Raw genomic sequence first — 20,235 nt, 5'->3', positions numbered from 1 at the left:
TCCCCATTGTCAACAACAAGCAATGTCCATCAACATTGTTGTGGTTTCCCTAAAGCAAGAATTCTTGAACTTGGTCTGTGGACCTATTGTGGATCCAGAGAGGGCCTTCAGGGGTTCCCAAAAACCCCTTGAAATCAGATTCATTTGAAGACAGGCATTTTCTTTTTTTTTTTTTTAATTTATTTTATTTTTGGCTGTGTTGGGTCTTCGTTGCTGCACGTGGGCTTTTCTCTAGTTGCAGCAAGTGGGGGCTACTCTTTGTTGCGGTGCGTGGGCTGCTCATTGCGGTGGCTTCTCTTGTTGGAGAGCACAGGCTCTAGGCGCACGGGCTTCAGTAGTTGTGGCACTCGGGCTCAGTAGTTGTGGCCCGCGGGCTCTAGAGCACAGTCTCAGTAGTTGTGGTGCATGGGCTTAGCTGCTCTGTGGCACGTGGGATCTTCCCGGACCAGGGCTCGAACCTGTGTCCCCTGCATTGGCAGGCGGATTCTTAACCACTGCGCCACCAGGGAAGCCCTGACAGGCATTTTCTGAAGAGCAGAGTCTTAGCTTTCATTGCATTCTCAAAGGAGTATGTGACCAAAAATAAGTAGGAAACTGTGGAAAGCTTTTCAACTGTGTGGCATACTCTACTCTACTTATTTTCCTGCACACACACATATCAATTTGTACATTGATCTCACTTGATAAATAAACCCTGTATAACCTGGGTGTGTTAGCACTTTAAGATCTAGATCAGATTAGCGTGACCCCTTGTTTCATGCCCTGTAGAGGTCCAAAGTTTCACCAAGATTGTGTAGATGCCTTAGGCGTGAAGGTGTGGCTTATGTTCTCCTGGTTATGTCTGCCTCCTCTTTCTGTTTCTCAGCCTGTCATCTCATAACTGAAACTCAGTCCCTTCCTGAATGCCATCAAGAGCAAAGAATACACCCACAAAGAGCATTTGTAAGTGTTACCATCTTTGCTAATGATTTGAGAGTCCCGGAAAGGGCTCACATGGCAGAAAATCCAGACCTCCGCCATCTCCCTGGCCCCTTCTTCTTCTGTTCCTCACAGACTTCCCTTAGAATCCCAGTTCACCTGTCATTACTGTGCAGAGCTACTTGGCAGCCTTCAGCTTTTATTTGTTATTTTTTGCATGGCTGAACCCAGAAGGTGATCAGCAGCCAGAGGGCCTTCCACGTGAAAGGAGTCTTTCTCTTTAGAAGGCAGGTGTGGTTATAAAGACTTTTTTTCTTTTTATATATATATTTCAACATCTTCTCAGATTTCCTGAGGCCATCTTAATCAATTCTGTAGGTCTTGCAATGAGACAAGACCTATAAGCACGTTGAAGATCTTGTTCTTACACAGAACAAAAGAGCAGGAACATTTTTATTTTCAAATCTACTAAATTAGTTTCCCTTTCTGTCCCATAAACTGAGTTTCTTCCTCTGTTTAAGTTCCTCCAACTTTATTTTCTCCATCTTCTTCTTTTTTTTTTTTTTCAATAAATTTATTTTTTGCCTGCGTTGGGTCTTCATTGCTGCGCATGGGCTTTCTCTAATTGTGGCGAGTGGGGGCTTCTCATTGCGATGGCTTCTCTTATTGCCTAGCACGGGCTCTAGGCGCGCGGGCTTAGTAGTTGTGGTGCACTGGCTTAGGTGCTCCGCGGCATGTGGGATCTTCCTGGACCAGGGCTTGAACCCGTGTCTCCTATATTGGCAGGCAGATTCCTAACCACTGTGCCACCAGGGAAGCCCCATCTCCATCTTTTTTTTTTTTTTTTTTTTCTGTGGTACGCGGGCCTCTCACTGTTGTGGCCTCTCCCGTTGCGGAGCACAGGCTCCGGACACGCAGGCTCAGCGGCCATGGCTCACGGGCCCAGCCGCTCCGCGGCATGTGGGATCTTCCTGGACTGGGGCACGAACCCGTGTCCCCTGCATCGGCAGGCAGACTCTCAACCACTGCACCACCAGGGAAGCCCTCCATCTTCTTTTAAGAAGATAGTAATATATTTATTTTTGAAGAGTATAACACTAATATGCATTTTATAAAAATTAGAACAGTGCGGAAGTATACCATTTAGTTAAGGAAATCTGTAATCCTGCTGTCCAGAGACAGCCTCTATTATAATATACACTTTGGTGTATTGTGTATCCTTTTAGAGATTTAAATGCGTGTAATAACAACAACACAACAGTGATTAGGAGCCAGGTACTGTGCATTGTCTCATTAAATCTTCACAGTGTCTCTGAGATGGGGCCTGTTGACCAAAAAGCAAATTTGAGGCTTATAGCTAACTGGTGACTTGCCTAAACTTATTTCCAATTTTTGCTACCATAAGCAATCTGTAATAAATAAAGATACGTCCAACTATGTGTTCTTGTATGTTTATCTCCACATGATAAATTTCCAAAACTGGAATCACTTGGTCAAAAATTATGCACATTGAAACTTTGGTTCATTTGGAGAAAGGTAGTTTAGAGCTTTGCAGTCAGGCACGCCAGTGTTCACATTCCCGCTGTGACTTGCTGGCCACTCACTAGACTTAACCTGTGCCTCAGTTCTATTTTTTTTATATCTGGCTGCGTCAGGTCTTGGTTGCAGCACACGGGATCTTCTGTTTTGGCACGCTGGCTCTTCATTGTGGCTCACGGGCTTCTCTCTAGTTGTGGTGCGTGGGCTCCAGAGTGCACGGGCTCAGCAGTTGAGTCGTGCTGGCTTAGTTGCCCTGCGGCATGTAAGATCTTAGTTCCCCGACCAGGGATCAAACCCGTGTCCCCTGCATTGGAAGGCGGATTCTTAGCCACTGGACCACCGAGAAAGTCCCTCAATTTGTTCTTATGTTAAGTAAGGCTGATAACAGAAACCTCTGGCTGTGAGGATTGAATGAGATGATGCATGGAATGTCCCTGGCTAGTATCCAACACATAGGAAGAGCAGTATATTAGACAGACTGGTCCCTGCTCTTACAAAGCTGGCATTTTAATGTGGGAGTAGGGGAGGGAACAATGAAAGGCTGGTAGTAAACAAATTAATGAACAGGAAAAAGAACAGTGCTGTGCAGATAGTTAAAAGAAAGTGATATGATAGGTGGGTGGGCGTTTCCTTAGGTTTGTTGGGTTGGGGAAGTCCTCAAGAAGTGACATTTTAGATCGGGTCTGAATGAGGAGGATAGTCTTTAAATTCCTAGTAGAATCTTGGGATCAAAATTACATGCATTAAAATTTGGGGTCATACAAATGAACCTATCTATGAAACAGAAACAGAGTCACAGACGTAGAGAACAGATTGGTGGTTTGCCAAGGGGGAGGGGGTCAGGGGAGGAGGGATGGAGTGGGAGGTTGGGTTGAGCAGATGTAAGCTTTTATATATAGGATGGATAAACAACAAGGCCCTGTTACTTGGCACAGAGAACTGCATGCGCTATCCTGTGATAAACCATAATGGAAAAGAATATTTAAAAAAAAGAATGTATTAATATATATATGTGTGTGTAACTGAATCACTTTGCTGTACAGCAGTAATTAACACAACATTGTAAATCAACTATACTTCAATTAAAAAAATTTTTTTTTAATTGTGGGTCATATATTGACCAAATACTGACAAATTGGCCTGGAAAAAATTCTAAAGTAATTTACATTCCCTCTGTGTATAGACATGTTTCATTCCTCCACCCTCACCAGTACTTTTCTCCTGATCTTAAAGAGCGGAGTTAATCAAAAGATTATCCTAGAGACCTTTCTGTCTGTCTTCTAATGAGCTTCGTAGGCAGGGGGAAAAGATAAGAAAACAGGTTAGTCCCTTTGAGGAATCCCTTCTGTTCCCTTTCCCTAAATTAATTGTCCAGCATCACCCCTTATCCTGTGAAGCTCTCTTCTCACTTCCTGCCCTTTTTCTCTGTGCTACTTCCTGCCTGCATTGTGTGATAGGACTGGAAGCCACCAGTGTTTTAGCCAATATATTTACATGTTGATTAACCGCCGCTTTTCCCCTTCTGAATTAGGCAGTGCCTGGCTCAGAGGAGATGGCTGATCAAGCATTGCTTTTGCTATAAAAACAAGGCAGCTTTTAGAGATAAGCTGGTTTTTCCAGATGAATTTGTTGGCAAGGGTATAATACCTTCTGTGAGTTACAACTGTGCAGAGGGCTCTGCACATCTTTCTGTTACAGTCAAACCCTCTCCTCTATGGCATGTGGTCAGGGGAGGGGGCCTTGAGCTCTGGACCCTACAACTGCTTCTGCCCCAGAATCGGTGGGTCATAAGACCTCTTTTGTTTGTTTGGAATGCCTATATGATTACATATTGTTTGTGGGTCTGTTCTGTGAAGCCTTTTATCATGCTATGTAACCTGGGTTACAAGAAACATTCTCTGTAGGTCTTAAGCTTAGTGCAGCAACAGTAAGTGATAGAGCACATGTTAAATTACAGACCTCATTCAGGTACTGTTTTTATTTCAGTTGTATTTGTTTATAGCATACACATGTATTAGAATTTAATGCCTGATTCAAGCCTTAAAGAAAATAATATTGTGTAGCTTAAACTCATAGACAAATGGATTAAAAGTCACTAGTTCTTAAAATGTAATTTCTTTTTATAATCTTTTTAAACTCAGCAACTTAAATAAAACATCCTGAGGGCAACATGTGTTAGCGAGGGGGGTCTGGGGGTGGCGTGGGGAGAGAATGTGTTTGGTGAAATTGTCCAGGAGCAAAGCACCACTCACTTGAAGCCCAGAAATTTGTCATCCAAATATGTGCAGATTGCTGGTGCTATAAATAGTTTGAACTCAAGTAAACAACTTCTTCCCCCTTGGAAGCCTGGCCATCGTTCAGATGCCTGAGCAGCCCCGGGAGCAGCCTCTCACACCACATGCTTGCACCCTACTCTTAGGCTGCTGTCAGCGACCCCGGTCCCCAGGGCTTGAGATGACTGTGGGCCACATCCTCAGGCCCTTCAGTTCCCCACCTTTGGCTCCCACGCCGACCCAGCCCATCCAACAGCTTTACAGACCTGCCTCTGCTCTAGAGGAGCCCAGACCTAAGATCCCTGGCAGCTCTAAAAAGCCATGGGGCCACCTGGCCATTGACTGAAGTCGATTTAGGAGACACAGACATTCTCTTTTTTTTTTTGCGGTACACGGGCCTCTCACTGTTGTGGCCTCTCCCGCCGCAGAGCACAGGCTCTGGACGCGCAGGCCCAGTGGCCATGGCTCACAGGCCCTGCCACTCCGTGGCATGCGGCATCCTCCTGGACCGGGGCACGAACCCGTGTCCCCTGCATCAGCAGACGGACTCTCAACCACTGAGCCACGAGGGAAGCCGCAGACATTCTCTTTTCAGGGCAGAAGCACACACGACTCATTTCTTTCTTTTGGAGCCAAGAAGAGCAGCACGGTGATCGGAACAGCCATGCTAGCAGCTGCCCTGCCGTATGCCAGGCAGGCCGGCCACTGATATTTCAAATGCCCCATTGAGGACTTGAGCAAAATGCTGACATTACAGCAACTGAGGACATTCCACAGTTTATTACTATATTTCCCTTGGAAAAAATAAGTCTCTTTCTCTGAAAATTCCTGCTTCAGCTGCATTCATCATGTCAAGTGCCCATGTGGAGGCTATGAAGATCTTGACATTTAGCTATTGAGAGGACAGCAGATAGGGATGGTAGCAAGTAAAGGATTAGGATCATGAAACCTGGATTCTTGGGCAAGTTACCCCACTTTTCTTACCTTTAGTTTCTTCATCTGTCAAGTGAGGATAATCCTGTTTCGTAGAGTTGAAGAGAAAATGGATGTAACAGTACTTTCTGTACCGAACAGTAGACTGTAAAGGAGAGGTGGGAAAGTGGAAAGGGTCTCCCAAGCCTGGCCTTCTGTACTCTGTGGCCTCAAGCCGATGAGCCAATGCCTCTCAGCCTTAGTCTTTTTATCTGTAAAATGGAAATGTCAATACCTGCCTTGCAGGAGTGTTGTGAAGATTAGAAATAACGTATGTAAAGCTTTGGCAGATGGTAGATAATAGATAAATGGCAATAATAGTTATTGTTACATTTCCTGTGGAGATATTCACTCTGGGAGGTTTAGGATTCTTCACCTGGAGAAACAGCTTCATTTTGTAGATGTCAGGATGACCAAAAGGCCCTGCTAAACGCTCATGGCAATAACTGATAAAAACAGATAACATTTTTAAAAATCAAAGTAATCATGAAATCATTAAAAAAAAAAAATCTACGAGTCCAGAAAGGCATCAATCTGCTGCTTACCCCCTTACCTGAGGCAACCATTTAATTTTTCTGCTTTTAGCTCTTCTGGTGGTTATCTCCATTTCTCTAAGTAATATTACCCCTATTATTTTTAAAAAATTAAACTTGTTTTTGTCGTAACGGCACATGCACATAGGTTTGCTTTGTTCTTTTAAGGTCAAATATCATTATAAACTGACGCTAGAAAACATCTGTCCCCTGCCTCTACCCCTTTTTTCCCTTCCCTCCTGTCCTGCTCCCAAGAGCATACACTTTTGATCCTGTTAGGTTTTTTCTTTGTGTGGTACGCGGGCCTGTCACTGCTGTGGCCTCTCCCGTTGCGGAGCACAGGCTCTGGACGCGCAGGCTCAGCAGCCATGGCTCACGGGCCCAGCCACTCTGCAGCATGTGGGATCTTCCCGGACTGGGGCACGAACCCGTGTCCCCTGCATTGGCAGGCGGACTCTCAACCACTGCGCCACCAGGGAAGCCTGATCCTGTTAGTTTTTTGTTCTAGTGTTTCTCTCTCCATATATCTAAGTAATATGCTTATGCAGCTATCTGTCTTTATAAAATTTTTATTATGGAAATTTTCAAACATACAGTACTAGAGAGAATAGTATAACAGATCGTCATGTACCACCCATTACCCAGCTTCAAGAATTGTGACCAAACTTGTTTCATCTGTGCTTGTGGCCATTTTCGCCCTGCTTATAGATAATTTGGGGATAAATTCTAGACAACATTTCATCAGTAATTACTTCAGCATGTATCTCTAAGAGAATAACTCCTTTTTTTAAAACATAACTACACTCCCATTATTACACAGTAAAATAATTAATAATCCCTTATTACTAGCAAAGGTCTCCAATTAACTCAAAATATTTATTTTTCAAATGAGATCCAAACAAGGACCACACAGAACCGTACCGCTCTTTCTTTATTCATCAGTTTTAGACACTGCCTGTTGACCTCCTAGGATGGCACACGAGGCCTTAGCCTTGTTATAAACACCACAGCCCCGCTCACTCTTTTCTCCCTTACCCTTTTCTCCCAGCACCACAGTTTTTTGGTTAAATTCGTATTCACTGATTTTCAGTGTTACGACACTGTAAATATTATTTACCGCTGAGCCAGTAACGTTCTAATTATTTTTCCTTTCTGTCTGACGGTTTTCCTGGACTTAACAATAGCTTCTGCTTTAACATGCTTAGTTTTCCTTGTTCCGTCGTGCTGAATCTTTCCCGTAGACTTTCAGTACAGTTTTTGGCAGGCTTGTCAGAGTCCCGTCCTATTTTCCTGGAGCTTCCACCCTCCTGCTTGAATCAGACTGACGCCCCCTAGGCTCGCGAGTCAGCCAGGTCCCAAAGCTACCTTCTTCTCCCCCTCCCCTCCCCTCCCCTCCCCTCCCCTCCCCTCCCCCTTCTCCCCCTCCCCTCCCCTCCCCCTTCTCCCCCTCCCCTCCCCTCCCCCTTCTCCCCCTCCCCTCCCCTCCCCCTTCTCCCCCTCCCCTCCCCTCCCCCTTCTCCCCCTCCCCTCCCCCTTCTCCCCTCCCCTCCCCCTTCTCCCCTCCCCTCCCCCTTCTCCCCTCCCCTCCCCTTCTCCCCCTCCCCTCCCCCTTCTCCCCTCCCCTCCCCCTTCTCCCCTCCCCTCCCCCTTCTCCCCCTCCCCTCCCCCTTCTCCCCTCCCCCTTCCCTCCCCCCCTTCCCCTGCCCCTCCTCCCTCTCCCCCTCCTCCTCCTGTGCCTTTCACTTCTGTTATTAGATCCTTGCTTTTCAAAATCTTACTTTTTGGGACTTCCCTGGTGGCGCAGTGGTTAAGAATCCACCTGCCAATGCAGGGGACATGGGTTCGAGCCCTGGTCCAGGAAGATCCCACGTGCCACGGAGCAACTAAGCCTGTGCGCCACAACTACCGAAGCCCATGTGCCACAACTACTGAAGCCCATGCACCTAGAGCCCGTGCTCCACAGCAAGAGAAGCCACTGCAATGAGAAGCCCGCACACCGCAATGAAGAGTAGCCCCCGCTCTCTGCAACTAGAGAAAGTCCACACGCAGCACCAAAGATCCAACGCAGGGCTTCCCTGGTGGCGCAGCGGTTGAGAGTCCGCCTGCCGAGGCAGGGGACACGGGTTCGTGCCCCGGTCCAGGAAGATCCCACATGCCGCAGAGCGGCTGGGCCCGTGAGCCATGGCCGCTGAGCCTGCATGTCCAGAGCCTGTGTCCGCAATGGGAGAGGCCACAGCAGTGAGAGGCCTGCGTACCGCAAAAAAAAAAAAAAAAAAAAATCCAACGCAGCCAAAAAGAAATAAATTAATAATAAAAATAAGTTAATTACAAAAATAAATATTTTTTAAAATCTTACTTTTTAGTTTAAACCCTTGTTTAGGTGAACTTCTCCAGAAGTTTACTGAGAAAACAGTACATGAGTGATTAATTGTTCTAAGTCCTTGCAGTTCTGAAAATGTCTTTATCTTGCCTTTCTGAGTATAAATTCTAGGTCCCAAATCATTTTCTTTTAGAACTTTTCCCTTGGAAAGTATTACTCCTTTTCTTCAGGCACCCAGCATTGCTGGCAAGAGGTCTGATACCCGTCTGATTCTTTTTTTTTTTTCTTGGAAATTACTGGAATTTTATTTGCCTCAGGCTTATGACTTGCAACCAAAGACATTGTTCAAAGAAAGCAAAGATTAAGTACACTTTAGGGAGAAGGAGACAATACACATTGGTAACAGGAGATCAGGTTGACAAAAGAAGCCATCCATTACACTATATAGATTCTTTTCTCTTGAAATAATCTGTCCCTCTAGAAACTTGTAGCATTTTTTCCTTATAAATTCTGAAAGGTCAGGACACTCTGTCTGGGTGTGGTCTTTTCTCATACTCTCTGTGCATTTTAAGCTTTGCAGTTCGAAGATGCAGTCTTCCTTTGGCTCTGGGAAATTTTCCTCTTGATTTCTTAGATAACTTCCTGTTGTACTTTACTTTCTATTCTGTTCTTTTTATGGAATTTCTATTTAGTTTGACATTGAACTTCCTGGAATGTTGTTTTAGATCAAGATACTTTTGTATCCTGTGAATATTTTTTCCCTATATTTTGAATGATTTCCTTTTCATATTTTCCAGCCCTTCTCCTGAATTGTTAATTTCAGTATTCATATTGTTAACTTCTAAGAGCCCAGTTTTGTCAGCTTATTTCATGCTTCATGGACACAGTATCTTCAGAATCTCTCTGAAGATTTAAGAATTTTTCTGTAAAGCTTTTCATTTGCCTGAATCTTTTTTCCCATGATGGAGTCTATTTTCTCTTTATTTCAGTCTCTGTCATGCTGTTGGTTTTCCTCAGATGCCCTATGATAGTTTTTTCTTTTTGCCATTTGTAATCAATAATAATAGCCTCCTTTTAGGAGCGAGGCCAGGGGTTTGCCTGGGGTTCTGCAGAACTTCCTGACCCTCTGTGTGCTGCGAGTGTGTTGTGGGCAGCTGACTGGCACAGGGCCTTCAGTGGGTCCCCTAATTCTCAGCCCTTTTCCAAATCCTCTTGATGCTTGCTGTCCCCAGGCCCAGAGCCTCCCTGGGCTTCCACATTTCCAGTGGTGCTTTCCTGCCCCTATGCTCTAGGCTTCATCTTCTATCTGTCATCATGCTTCTATAAACTGTTTCTGTCTTTTAGAAATTATTTGGAATGAAATCTTTTGTTCTCTAATGATCCTACTCAACAAGAGGGAAATCCCGATTTGAAGTTTAGAAGACATGATACTTTTTTTTAAAGCATAAAACGGTTGCTTTAACCCAAGCCTGGACTATCTGGGGTATGTGTGTGTGTTTAGAAAATATTTGTTGAATTTCCTATTCTGTATCAGTGAACGAGGGAGACATGTTGTCGACCTTACAATAACGTATGTTAAGGGTTATGAGAGGAGAGATGGAGGGTGCCGTGGGACCCATACACCTAGGAGAGCTCACTTGGCTCAGAGGGAAGGCCTCCAGAAGGAAGTGACGTTTCATCTGGGATCTGATGGCTGAGGAGGAGTTAACCAAAACAAGAGGGTGGGGCCAATCAGATGTATGTTTCAAGTGCAGGGTCAGAGAGAGCCTCAAACCAATAGAAGGGCTTCCTACTGTTGGAGCACCAGGCTGTGCAGCTGCAGGAAATCCCCTTCCTTCTGGGGCCTGGCATTCCCCATCTCAAAAATGAGGAGACTCAATGAGCATGCTCTTTTCAGCTGTAAAAATCAACAAGTTTAAGATTGTTTAAAATTAACTCAAGCGTGGAGATCCATTTCTCCCATAACTGCCCCAATCTGAAACCTATCTCTTGCTGGTGGGAAGCAGGTATTAAGAAGGATGATAAAGGCAGGGGAGGGGCAGTGTGGTACCCTGCAAACCTCCCCATTTTCAAGGTGCATTCTCACAGGGACCAGGCTTCCCCTGCCAGCTCTGCTGCCGGCACACAGCAGCAGTTGGGGGGGGGGAGGGACCGGGAGGTGGAGCCTCAGAACATCAAACCCTGTACACAAGGCCCCCAGATGTGCTCCAGAACCAAAAAAATGTATCAAACAGTTGTCGTCTTTTGTGGGGTTGACTCCTCCCCCACCCCCAAATGACTTAAGTTTCTGAATTCAAACATTGTTTTGAGTGTAGGTGCGGTTCTTTCTGGGTCCATACCCCAGGAGGTTAACAGGCTGTTTCTGATGGTAGAATGATGGATGACCTTCCTCCCTTTTTTTCTGCTCTTTTCTATTTTCCTATTTTTTTACAATAAGCAAGTATGATTCTAATTGGAAAGAAAACAAAATCTACTTTGATTTATTAAGTCTCAGTCCATATGTTTCTCAATTAGTTTCGTCTGGAAAAAATGGGGACCTTCCAGCTGCGTGGCATAAGGATTAAGTGCATTTGAAATGGCATGACAGCTGAAACTGGACTTTTTTTTTGTTTTTTTTTTTTGCGGCACGCAGGCCTCTCACTGCTGTGGCCCCTCCCGCTGCGGAGCACAGGCTCCGGACGCGCAGGCTCAGCGGCCATGGCCCACAGGCCCAGCCGCTCCGCGGCACGCGGGACCCTCCCGGACCGGGGCACAAACCCGCGTCCCCTGCATCGGCAGGCGGACTCCCAACCACTGCGCCACCAGGGAAGCCCTGAAACTGGACTTCGGTAGGGTGAAAAGTTAATTGTATTTTACAGTAGTTGTTTGGACTAGAGGGTGGGTAGTGGTGGCCAGAATTTATTCATTCACATACTCCTTTCAACAGATAGCCATCAGTTACCAGCTGAACAAGTTACTCAGGTGATCTGTGTCTGGAATTTCCTCTTGTGTCAAGTGGAAAAATTAAATATACCTACCTCATAGGATCCTTGTCGAGATTAAATGAGGTAATTTATATAGAGCAGTTAGAACATTATCTGGCATGTGATAAACATTCAGTACAAGTTTTTGTTACTTTTGGATTTCCTTATTTTAATAAATGTCTCATAATATGTACAGAATGCTCATAAATTAGACACGGAGCTTTTGCTTAAGAAGCTCAAATTCTAGCAGCAGAATAAGATCCGTCCAGAAATAAATATGCCTCAAAGGAGAAGAGGTAAGTTTCTTAAGAGAAACAGATAAAGTACTAAGGAAATTCAGAGGGAGAGAGCCCCTCCGGACTGGGAATGAGGGGGTGGGAGTTAAAGGCAGCTTTGGGGCAAAGGGGCGGTGTGAGCCCTTCAGACCAGCCCTGCACGCTGAAGCTGCCAGAGTTTCCTTTATCCTCAAATGGAGCCAATCTTGCTGGCTGTGAAGATCTGCCAAGTTTCCTGCAGGGAAACATTTAAAAGGCAGTAGAGTAAGGGACTTAAGGGGACAGGCCTGGCCCCAGGCAGCCTGGCTTGGAGCACAGACTCCGTCAGTTACTCCAGGGACCCTCTGAGAAGGCCAGTCAGCCTCTACACGCATCGTTTTTCACAACTGTAGGATGAGACCGTGAGTAACACTTCCTGTAGCTGCTTCGGGTAAGGATGCCATCCAGTGGGGTTTACAGCACAGAGCGTGGCCCCAGTCCATAGTGTATCATCTGCCGTGGTCAGTAGTGGAGAAAGTGAGTGTGCTGGTGTTGTCACAGTTCTCTCTTCGTGGCTTCTGTCACAGATGGACAGTTCTTCAGTCTGCAGGGCAAGTGTTACAAAATACATGTTGTCGAGGAAAACGTTATCTTTGTTTTTATGAATGGGCTCCTTACTAGTATTTTTGTTCAAGTAACAAAACGTGCTTCAGAGCACTGAGGGTGATGTCAGTAGGCTGACCTGTCAGGACACGGGCTTCATTTCCTCACGCCCACTCATACTTCTGGAATAAAGGCCCAGCCAAGCAGTGCCCCACCTCCAGGCCCCCAATGCTGAGTGTCACTGCGAGCACACAAGAACACGCCTGACAGCGCTCCGAGGCTTTGTTCCCTACTCATCCTGACGTTCTGGAGAAACACGGGGCCCTTCTCTGGCTTCCCGACATTCTTGACCTTATTCATTGTCACGTCATCCTCCGGGCAGAGGGTGGTGACAATGAGTCAGAATTAGAAAATAATGTCTTTTCTCTAGGATGTGCCAGCTGATTTTACAAGTATTTTTGAACTTGTAGTCTGTGCCAGGCACTTAAGCCACACAAGAACCTTGAAGGGTGAATGCGGTTGTTACTCTCATTTTACATTGGGAAACCAAGGCACAAAGAAGTTAACTTGCCCAAGGTCCCACACAGGTAGAAGGTCCAGGGACAGGTCTCTTCAGGCTGCTGACTGCTGCTCTCCATGGGTGACCAGACTGGTGGTGTTTTTATTCCACTACAGTCTCAGACCAACTTGTGGGAAAGCCTTCAGCATGGCACACTCCCTCCTAATATATAGCCTATTTGCTTGGACCTTTTCTGATTAACATCCAAGTTTTCTGAGAAGTAATTAAAATTCTTGTTAAGTTACAAACTACCACAACCTCCTCCCACCTATAAATAGCTTCTTTCCCAATAGAACTGTAGTCCCAAGTAGCTTTAAAGCAAATCAGATCTGCACCATTGGGGGGAGGGGCGATTGACACCCAGACTTGTTTCAGGCCACACAGTATTTTGGTAGAAAAGCAGGTAAGCACCCCTCTTACCTAGTAGCCAGAAGTATTCCCTATTAGCTAACAGATTGACTACCTTTCCCCATCTCAGGCCTGGTTGAACCCAGGAAAACTCTCCTTCCCCACTGGTTTTAAGAAGTTTAGCCCGTTTTTCAAAGTGGAGATGATCCCGTGTAGCACTAAGGGCCAGGCTCGGTGGATTAACCGTTTTGGAAAGTAGCACTGGCAGTTGTGGGCACGTTGGCCTCAGCAGGAGTTGAAAGACTCAGTTTCCAAGTCTGGCCTTTTCGTCTTGAGCTGTGTGACCCCGGGCATGTCACTTATCTTCTCTCTGTTTCGTTTTCCTATTCAGGAAAAGGAGATTAATAATGCAGTTCCCTGGGGACCTCATTCTTCTCAAATGAGAATCAAAGGAGATTAGGTACAACAGTAAGAGCCGCCATCTATCATCACTCACGTGCCAAATACTTTCAGTTCCCTTACATGTGTTATTTCATTCTCACTGTCCTAAAATGGAGGCCCTAGTGTCGCATTAAAAAAGAAAGAAAAAGTTCAGAGGAGTTAAGTCACATAGGATTCAGATCCCTGGCTCCCAAATTGATGCTCATAATCACTAGACATATCCCATTGCTTCCCACTATACACCAAAGCAGAGAGGCTTTGTCTTTCCTATCGAGTACTCCACAAATGCAAGAGATTAATTATCTCTAGTAACCACTGCTGTTCCATGTTAGTCCCTTAGGACAGTTAAATTCTCTTGCTGCTTTATCTTACCTAGTAGTTTATGCTGCCTCTTTCCATGTCCCCAGGACTTGTTCAGTGAATACTTGGGGTTTTTCTCCCAGAGAAACAGTTCAGCTCTACCAGAAAGGGGGTTGAAGGAGGCTGAGCGGAGCCAGGCATCTTGAGCAGAGGCCTTGGACCCCTCCAGGGTTCCTCCCTCCCTCAAGCGTGTGGTCAACCAGCTTGTAGTAAACTTCCTTATGTTGCATTTGTTGACAAGCTCGTCTGTCACTGAATTTTAGAAGTGGCCAGCTTATCGTAAACTTCCTTATGTTGCATTTGTTGATAAGCTTCTCCGTCACTGAATTTTAGAAGTGGAAGACACCAAAGCCCTCATTTCATTGATGGGGAAGCTGAGGTCCAGAGAGAGAGATGACTTGCTTGAGGTCAATCATTCAGTTAAGAGTGTGACCAGGACCGGAACCCAGTTCCCCAGGCAACAGACTAGTGCTCTCTGAGCCTTTGGAGTGGGCACGTGGCATCTCCCCCAGTGAAGGACAGACTCATGCACTCTGTCCAGCATGCACCTAGGAAACTTTAGGGAGAAATTCGACAACTTGGAAAATTGAGAAGGAAGAAGGAGATGGGGGGAGGGACGGAGTTGGGGTGCAGCTCCCCACCCTAACTAGTGGCTCATACACCAAAGAAGTGAATTAGACCACGGCACGGCAAACTAGGTAAGCCCACGGTCAGCAGTGACTAAGAGGCAAAGGGATTTATGCCGGGAGCCCTGGCCCAGGGAGTGGATAGGAAGCCTTTTGTCACTGAGGCTGCAGTGTTGAAAATGGAAGGAAGGATGTTAGGCAAATGTGCGGCCCGGGATGCAGTTACAGCCCCCGCAGCTCATTGTCCAAAGGAAATGGATCTCTCCTGTGGACGGAGAGGTGGAAACTGAGCAAGGGAGCTGAGTGGTTGACATCATCAGGCTGAGCATTGGGTTACAACAAATGGGGACTTACTTGGCCCGAGACGTGGGAAACACCCACTAAAACCTTGAAGTGCATTTCATTTAGGAGACGCGGAGAGAGGGAGAGAGAGAGAGAGGGCACGAGAGATCCTGCCTGCACCCCTGGCCCGCTCTGCTAATCTTGCTTACCCTCGGAAGGGAGGCGTTCTGAATGCTGGCTTCTTAAATTCGACCTTCCCTTCTGACTGAGGACCACTGGACTTGGAAGGAACTCTCTGCTCTTGTAAGTAGAACTTCCTTCTCTGTCGCCACCCCCAGGGAGAAGCAGGCTTGGAGGTAGGGCTCTCTGGAGAGCTTGCTTTCTAGCCTGTTGGTCACAAAGTGTCTATTTTTTTATATTATGATTTATTGCTTTGAAATTAATGGCTTTGTCTGAAACTGCCTAGGGCTAGAGTCTGAACCTCAAGGCTCGCAGATGGGCTCCAGTCAAATGCTGTTTCACTTTGTTACCCAAAGAACTTTGACAGAGTACCTAGAACTTCGAAAGCAGCTCCTTGCCCCAAATATAAGTGAGGAAATAAATCCTCCCTTAGAAATTGGTGTTTGGAAAATCTTTATTAATTTGTTTTTCTGATTACCAAGGTGGTACCAAAAAATCTTAAACATTGTAGAGAGAAATATCTCTGCAAATGAAAATTCCCTATAATCTTCCCCTCTTCAATGTAACATCGGCATTTTAAATTTAAGATACAGATACAGTTAGATTTCATGAAGTTACCTCAGCACTTGTGCCCTGATGCCTCAGTGGCTGCATAGGAAACTCCAAGATCGAGATCTTTAACTTTGGCTTTGTGATCTTTTTATTGCTTCCTTTAAAAAATGTGTTGTTTATTCCTAGAAAATAAACAGAACGTGTAAGTCTTTGGGCGTTTTATTTGTTGGCTTCTGTGTTCAGGATTTGAAACCGAGGGAGCCACTCTGTGCAGAGAGGAAGGGAGGGGGCGGTACCAGTGGGTGCCGGGCTGAGGGTTCTCAGGTGGCTTGAGATACAAGGCTTGCAGGTGCTGTGTGTGTTCCATCTAGCCTCCTAGCAGGTAAAAATAGTTGAAAAAAATCACAGTTAAAGAAGACAGCCTTCAGCTTTAAAAAAACAAGAGCCACCACATAATAGAAGGGCCACCCAAGGAAACCGTGGAAGCCTGGGCAAGTGTTTCACTCTCCGGGCCTCAGTTTCCTCATTTGTACCTAAATGAGGGGTGAAACTAGATGAGCGCTTTACAGTTGACCCTTGAGCAACATGGCTTTAACCTGCGAGGGTCTACTGTTCTGTGGATGTTTTCCAATAAATACATGCTACGGAACTACATGATCTGCAGTCGGTTAAATCCATGGATAAACCCATGGATGCGGACCCATGATCTAGGTGGCCGACCGTAAAGGTTATACTCGGATTTTCGACTGCACGGTGGATTGGTGCCCCTCACCCCTGTGTTGTTCAAGGGTCAGCTCTGTTCCCAAGTTCAGTTTGAAGTGAATCACTGAAATCTCCTTCCCCTTTGAGGAGACCCCTTAGGGCTTGAGGAGCAAAATGCCCTTAGTTTTCAGGATCCTAGAATGGGTGAATACTGGTGCCTCTAGGAGAATTAAAAGACGTCATAAAACAGGCAATATTAAGTTACTTCTGAGTTGAAAGTGTTGTCAGGTTTTGTGTTTCTGAAGGAGAAAATCTCAGTGTGGTGTGCACGCACACCGGGGAGGGAGGAGAAAAAAGAATGAACTGTGCTGAGCACCTGCTAAGGGCCAGGCCCCGTGTTACGCTCATCCTTTCACGTAACACCAGGTGGTCAGTATCATCATTCCCTAACTCCACCCACAGGGTAAATCTCCACTATACGTTCCCATATTATTGGGAACTCCTTCCTAGTGTTCACCTGAGCTGTGAGAGCACCGAATCCTAACCACTAGACCACCAGGGAGTGTCATACCTGCGCTGTGCTTACGTGGTTATTGGCGTGACATCAGTTCACTGCTTCCACTAGACCACATGCACCGTCTCCTCTGTCACTGTACCTCCTTGCCTGGTAGAGAACTTGGCGCATAGGTACAGAGAAGACACATCCATTTTAACTTAAAGCCCACTGTCCTTCTCCCTAACTTGGCAAAAGAGAGGCAGAAAAGGAGGGGAAATCTCCTTTTTTGCCTCCCTCCCTCCTCCATCTCACCGAGACACAGCCTGCACTGCTGCAGGGAAAGGGTACCAGAGCCAAAGTACAAAGAAGAGCAAAAGAAGTTGTCAAGTCTTGGCCTCTGAGTTTCCAAGTGTCCAGATCTTGGCAACTTAAGGGATTTTTTTTCTCTTTAAGGCCATCAGAGACCCTAGCCCTCAGGAAGATGCAGTATTTAAAACGATATGTTTGGATTAAGATCGCGGTTAACTGGAGGGTTCGTGCAGCCCCTCAGCATATCTGAGAGCTGAAGCATAACTTCTCCAGCAGCTAAGCCCTTTGAAAGTGGACTGTTGCTGCTAGGGCAGCGCCCCTGGGCGTGGGCAGCAGGAGGGCCCGGGCCTCTGTCCCGGCCTCACCCAGGATCTGGAGCCCCAGAATCTCAAAACTTTGGCTGATTAAAAAAGTCGTCCCTCTTCCTAAGGTGGTGGTGAGGAGGTGATATTCTGGAAGGAAGGTACCTGGTTTGGGTTTTTATTTATGTTTAAATTCGAATGCTTCTCCAGTCTGTCGCGCTCTCTAGTTTCCTGCCTGGTCTTTGGCCCCTGTGGGCACTTGCATTTGTGGCCCCTGGGCTGGTTGGTGTCCCCAGTCCCTGTCACTCTAGACAGTCTAGGGTTCGAGGAGAAGTTGAGCCATCTCAGACAGATGACCCCCCTCACACAGCGTGCTCCTCTTCTGAAAAGTGGGAGGTCACAATTATACCTACCTCAGACAGGCGCCCTGAGGACAAGGCAGGATAAAGCTCGTACTGCACTTGGTTGGTCCAAAAATACATGCTCAGGATTAGCTGCGTTATGGTTTCCAGAAAGAGAAAGTCAGCTGACGTCACAGGCACCTGCCCCCTCAGTCGCAGGATGGCATTTGCGTGAGGAGCCTGAAGTTATCTCTGAACTCCTCAGTTTCGACCCCCCCCATCCCCTACTGGGCCCTGGAGCTGCCATGCTGGCTCTTTAATCCAAACCTCAGCAGTGTTTCCTGTCACCCACTTAAGTGATGAGGCCAAAAGCTGAAGTGGGCGCTGTTCTCTTGGGACCCAAGGTCCCTGGCCCAGCCGCTGAAGGAAAAAGGTGGTGGCAGGTGTTACTTTCTGAGTGTGACAAGCGGCTGAGCTCACCCAGTTCACTCTGCTGAGTGCTTTCACGAGGGGCCAGAAGTGATTCCTAAGTGGAGACAGACGTGGAAAATCTAAGGTTCTTGAAAACAAGTCATTAATCACGACCCAAGGCTGAGCTCACTACCTCCTGGAAATCTTTCAGAAATGCCTCATGAAAACTTTGAAAACTGCCCCTTCAAAGAGTGGTTTCTTTGGAAGTTGCAGTCAGCTGCCGTGCTGAGCCATTCCGAATCACAGATGAAGACACATCCGCTCTGACCGGAGGAGGCCAGCATTTCCTAACTTGAAAAGAAGTCTCTAATCTTCCAAGAAATTGCTGGTCTTCAACTTGGCTTTTCCGAACCTGAATAATGGACCTTCAAGGCACTAAAGAAATGAAGTATTTGGTTGCTAATGCGTTCTTATGTCCCAGGGAGCTAGGTCAGTAATTACGTTTAGTACTTTATGGCTGTGGTTTCTGACGTTCAGTAAACCTGCTGAGGGCTGATGGGTACCGGAGACGAGGCTAGAGGAACAGGCTGATTAAGAGACAGCCTCTGGCCTGGTGCAGTTCTCAGGGCATCGCGAGGACCGGTGGGTGAGTGAATAATTACAGTGGATCAGCAGCACGTGGACGGAGGTCGTGGTCTTGAGCTGGGTTGATTACCCCCACGCTCCCCTCCATTTCCTGACGCCCAGAGCTTTGCCAGCACTCGTGTTAGGGGGAAATGAGAGCCGCTCCTGCCGAAGCATTCACCCCCAGCACCTTCCTATCCCCCTCGGCTTCAGAGGAAAGAAGGGAGTTCATCACAAAATGCAGCAGCCCCACCTTAGAGGACCCGGAATCTGCTATCCCATGTTCAGTAAGGAATTCTAGGGATGCGTGATTCTGTCGTCTAAAATCACCACTAAGTTTTCTGTTGGTTTGTTTTTATAACATTTATATTGTGGTTTTTTTTTTCAGTTTACAAAATTGGAACATGTTCATGGAAGGAAAAGCGAGGTAGTACAGAAAAACATACTTAAATCATCACCCAGTGATTTCACTTCTCTGATTTTCAAATAAGGCATGGCGAGGTCAAAGGGCATGACCGTTTTTAGATCTCTGATACACGTTGCCGGTTTGCCACTGGAAAGTGTCAGCCTATATAAGCTTCCATCAGCAGTCCATGCTTATGCCCGCATCCCCTCACCCGCACACTGGCTGCATCTGGAGTTTAGCTCGTTTTAATTTCTCCCTAGGCAGAGTCCCTGTTTGCGTATCTCAGAGGTGCTCGTGTTCTGTGTTGCGGTCCCCGCGGGGGAAGAAACCACTATCTGCGCTTGGTTAGGGGCCCTGGCTTTCCTTTGTACTTTCCTGTACGTATGTGTGAATTCACCCATTGTAAAGAGCCCTTTGTGTTTTCGGTATTATGCGAGGTGCTATGGGCAATACCAAGGTAAGTAAGACTTATAAGTAGCTCACAGCCTAATAGGAAAAAAGGACTTGGTGACTCTTAACACGTGTGATTATGTGCCCCAAGAGAGGGACAGTGCTGTGGAAGGCCTGAGAGAGTAGCTATTAAGCTGGGACTTCGGTTCACTTCAGTAAATCTTTCATGTATTCAGCCCGTGTTTATTGAGCACCTCATATCTGCTAGGCACTGGGCAAGGTGGTAGGTGGACAGCGCTACATAGAACAGGCATGGTCCTTCCTCACGTGAAGCTTACATGGACTGATGGTGGTGTTATGAAATAAACAGCATGAGTGATGGATGCGGAGGAGAGTGTAGTTGGGGCAGGTTTGCCTGAAGAGCTGGTGTTCAAACCAAGATAAGGAGTCAGTTATGCCTAGGAGTTGGGGCAGAGGGTGCTGGGGGTGGGAAGGAATACTCCAGGTAGGGAGAGGTACACAGGTGAAAGG

General features: G+C 46.5%; 1 protein-coding gene across 4 annotated transcripts in view; it reads left to right on the top strand.

The window, feature by feature from the left end:
• Positions 1-20,235, top strand: part of PKIG (cAMP-dependent protein kinase inhibitor gamma) — a 100,679-nt gene that overhangs the window by 48,871 nt on the left and 31,573 nt on the right. The window contains exon 2 of one of the 4 annotated variants that reach the window (XM_060030744.1): positions 15,118-15,294. The exons of the other annotated variants lie outside the window; for them this stretch is intronic. The gene's annotated coding sequence lies outside the window, so the exon portion shown is untranslated. The remainder of the gene's footprint in view (positions 1-15,117; positions 15,295-20,235) is intronic. 4 annotated transcript variants of the gene reach the window in all.

Source organism: Delphinus delphis, chromosome 15 (genome assembly GCF_949987515.2).
Source record: "Delphinus delphis chromosome 15, mDelDel1.2, whole genome shotgun sequence".
NCBI lineage: Eukaryota > Metazoa > Chordata > Mammalia > Artiodactyla > Delphinidae > Delphinus > Delphinus delphis.
The sequence above is the reverse complement of the archived record's forward strand: the minus strand, read 5'-3'. Positions and strand labels throughout refer to the sequence as shown.